The following is a 4,565-nucleotide window of genomic DNA, read 5'->3' on the forward strand; positions in this document are numbered from 1 at the left end:
TCGAGACAGGGTTTCTCTGTGTAGCCCTGGCTGTCCTGGAACTCACTTTGTAGACCAGGCTGGCCTCGAACTCAGAAATCCGCCTGCCTCTACCTCCCGAGTGCTGGGATTAAAGGCGTGCGCCACCACGCCCGGCTTCTGGATTTCTTTTTAAGTGTAACTAATAACTCATTGAATATGAATCACACTTTATTTATCCATTTTTTCATTAATGGACACTTGGGTTCTGTCCAAGTTTCTCAATTTTAGGGTCTGCAAAACTTCTTTTGGATGTGAATTAAAGATCTGAATAAAGTTCAGCTGAGAGAAAATGTGAACAAAATTGAAGAAATTGCTAATATGTGTTAAGGACTAACTATATGTGAAATAAAGGCTATATTACATACAAATTTGCTTATTTAAAGAATTTTAACTGTATATATTAAAGTCTTTCTGTACATAGTGAATTGATTACTAGAGGTAAGATAATTCAGAGACATCTTTCTATAGTTGCCACAGTAGGCGGCACACACACAATCTACTCAGCAAATTTCAAGAGCATTACATAGAGGCTGGAGAGTTGGTTAAGAGCACTGGCTGCTCTCACAGAGGACCAGGCTTTAGTTCCTAGCACCCACATGGTGGTTCACAATCATCTATAACTCCAGTCCCAGGGGATACAATGCTCTATTCTGTCCCTCTCATATATATATATATATACAGGCAAAACACTCATACACATAAAACTACAGTTTTTGTTGTGTTTTTTTGGTTTGGTTTGGTTTGGTTTGGTTTTGGTTTTTGGTTTTCCGAGACAGGGTTTCTCTGTATATCCCTGGTTGTCCTGGAACTCACTTTGTAGACCAGGGCCTCAAACTCAGAAATCTGCCTGCCTCCGTTTCCTGAGTGCTGGGATTAAAGGCATGCGCCACCACACCCAGCAAAACTAGAGTTTTTTATAAAAGGATCTAACACAGTATCATTAACTGTGCTATGTATACATTAGATCTGTAAAACTTATTTATCTTACATATCAGCTATTTGTATCTTTTTAATTAGTGTATACTATTTGTACAAAGTAAAGATTTCATTAACGATTTCCATAATGCATATAACATAATTGCATATTCACCCCTCTAATTACTCTTTTTTATCCCTCCTACTTTTCCTCATAGTTTGGTAAAAATCAGTCCAGCAACTAAGTAAGTTGGTGACTATCTGGATCTGCTCGGTTGCACACTCAATCAGCCTATCCCTCAGCATTTTGGATAATGGCAGACACTATCATCAAACACTTACTTACGTCCCATTTCCTGACACTTAACAAAAGGAAAAACAGCAAATTCTAGACTTTAGCTAAACATTGCAACACTTCAGAAGTTTCTAGCTAACCAACAATAGTTAGATGATAAACAGCTCAGTTGATTTTAGCATTATTTGATTTGAGAAGTAATGTCTTTAAAATGATCCTGCCAGGTGTGGTGGGGTGAGGAAGACGGCTCTTTCTGAGTTCCAGGCCAGTTGAGGCTGTATCGTGAGACTCTACCTCAAAAATAAATAGCTAGCAGATAAAAACATTCCTTTAAAAATATTAAAGATAAAAAAGAAAGAGACAGAAAGGAAGGAAGAGAGACAGACAGACAGAGACAGAGACAGAGACAGAAAGAAAAAGTGCCAGGCAGTGGTGACACATGCCTTCAATCCCAGCACTTGGGAGGCAGAGGCAGGCAAATCTCTGTGAGTTCGAGGCCAGCCTGGTCTACAGAGAGAGTTCCAGAATAGTGAGGGCTGTTACATAGAAAAGAATGTGTCTCCAATAAGTAAGTAAGTAAGTAAATAAATAAATAAAAATAAGCAAACAGATAAATTAAAGATATATGTTCTTTGTTCCTGCATTTTATATTGTCTGCTTAGCACAGATACAATACTTCTTAATTATATTTTTGACTGTCTAAACAATAAAATTTCTTTTAAAGTCTTTCTTTCCAAGTAAAGCTACTACTTGAATATTGTAAGAGGTTATTACTTCATGACTTTTACATCATAGACATAGAAGATGAAGTCACAGATTTATCACCATGCTTGCTTGTTATTCTCCTTTTCTTTATTTCTTTACTAATTATTTAGAAAAACAGTCATAGTCTGGCCATCTTTTCCAGGCTGGCTTCAAACTCCCAATTTTTCTGTCTCAAGGTCCTCAGTTCTGGGATTACAGATATTCATCACAATATTCATATATAACACAAACACACACTCAGCTGATGGTAGAATTCTTATTTCTATTTTATTTGGTTTTCATTTTGTTTGGTTTCATTTTGCCACTTTGTGATTTGTGTTTTTGAGACAGGGTCTTTTTGTTGTAGTCCTGGCTGAACTGGAACTCATATTTTAGACCAGATTGGATTTAAATTCAGAGTTCTGCCTGCTTCTGCCTCCAAATGCTGGGATCAAAAGGCATGTTCTACCATGCACCCACCATATTTTAATTTTATTCGCATGCATGTGTGCGCGTGCCTGTATGTGTGTGCGCACGCACATACCTGTACGCATGCGCAAATGTGTGTGTGTGTGTGTGTCTGTGCCCGTGTGTGTGTGTGTGTGTGTGTGTGTGTGTGCATGTGTGTGTGTTCATGCGTGCACACGTGTACCCGTGTGCCCACACACTGCCAGCACGTGTGCTAGCTTGCAAGTTTTCAGTTTGAGTACAGACACCAGGCCGTAGCCCAATGGCGGCAGTGACAGGGAGGACCGTGGCAGCATGTAACAATCAGAAGACAACTTCAGCATTTTCACTCTGTCCTAAAAAGGTAAAACGCTTAAGCTCACTTTTGTAGAAAAGATGCGGTGATTTATGCCTACACCTGACCTTATTACTTATGTCTATACATGTTTGCTTTTTACTGTGAATTTAATAGAAAGGAGAAAGTTGAGGCTCTGTCTGGGCAATAGTCTTTTGTTTCACACATGCTACAGGGTTACCTAGACACCAAGTGTTTTCTTGCTCAGTAAAGATAATTTACATTGTTTTCAAAAAGCCTCCAAGTAGGGATGTTTAAGCGTCTGTTTTTCTCCTAAGGCCTACTATGGTGTTCCAGTGCAGTATAATTTGTGGTATAAATTGTAAATGATTGCCATTTCTCTGGACGTTATTTCTTATCAAGAATTCCAGCAGGAGGAGACTCTTCTTTCCCACTGTCATGGGAGTCTCTGGGACCTATTAGTCTTTTTTCTTTCTTTTCATTTCTTTCTTTCTTTCTTTCCTTCCTTCCTTCCTTTTTTTTTTTTCCAGAGATAGGGTTTCTCTGTATAGCCCTGGTTGTCCTTGAACTCTCTCCCTCTGTAGATCAGGTTGGTTTTGAACTCACTGATCCTCCTGCCTCTGCCTCTTGGGTGCTAGGATTACAGGTGTACATCACTATGGTCCATTTGTCTTCTTAAAGGTAGTGTTGTGGGCCAGTCACTGTCCACTAGCCCTCCACTCAACCTTCCTTTCACTTCCGTTACACTTCAGGATCAGTCCAGGAACTATAGAGACATATACTCCTCCTCCCACCCCACCCACCGGCCGGGGCACCTGACCACTGAAGGACACAAAAACGAGTTCAACCAGACCCACACCTTTAAATTCCAGCACTTGAGACAGAAACATTTCCCTCCCACCTACAGTGGAAAGACCTATTCCAAGAGACAGAGACTCTACTTGTCTTGTTCGTAAACAAGCACGGAATGACCTATCTAACTTGTCATCTGACAAAACACCGAAGCAAATTGCATTAAGCCAGACTTTCAAAAATACTTTAGACATTTAGTCTTGCATTTAATTACAATTAATTTATTTAGTCTTGCATGACAGGTTAACCCAGGTGAGCCTTGACACGTGGAATACATGGTGAAAATTTGTGTCAACTTTGTGTGTGTGTGTTTTGGTTTAGTTTGGTTTTTGAAACAGAGTCTTATGTAGCCCAGGTTAGCCTCAAACTCCTAATCCTCCTATCTCTAGCCTCCCATATCTGGATCAAAATTCTACAATTTGTCATTTTCACACTTACAAAGAAAGAAGAAAACTTTTAAATGTATTTATTGTGTGTGCTTGTGTTTGTGATGTACGTGCACTCATGTGTGTGAGCTTGTGCATACACGAAGAGGCTGTTACCATGTCTGCCTCTGTTTGCCTTGTTAATCCTCCAATCTCTGCTAGCCTCAGTGCTGGGCTTATAGGGATGCATGGGACCACACTTAGCTTATTATATAAAAGTGTTAGGACTCACACTGTGCTGTTCATGCTTACTCAGCAAAGCACTTTTAATCAGTGAGCCATCTTTCCAGTCCTCAGAATTTTCTTAAGTGCAAGTTGTGAGCTGTGCTTTTAGGTTTAATATCCATTATTTAAGTCACTTACAATAGTTGATGTTTTGTTTTGTTTTGTTTTTAAAGATTTATTTATTTATTATATGTAAGTACACTGTAGTTGTCTTCAGACACTCCAGAAGAGGGAGTCAGATCTTGTTACGGATGGTTGTGAGCCACCATGTGGTTGCTGGGATTTGAACTCTGGACCTTCGGAAGAGCAGTCGGGTGCTCTTACC

Source organism: Mus caroli, chromosome X (assembly GCF_900094665.2).
Source record: "Mus caroli chromosome X, CAROLI_EIJ_v1.1, whole genome shotgun sequence".
NCBI lineage: Eukaryota > Metazoa > Chordata > Mammalia > Rodentia > Muridae > Mus > Mus caroli.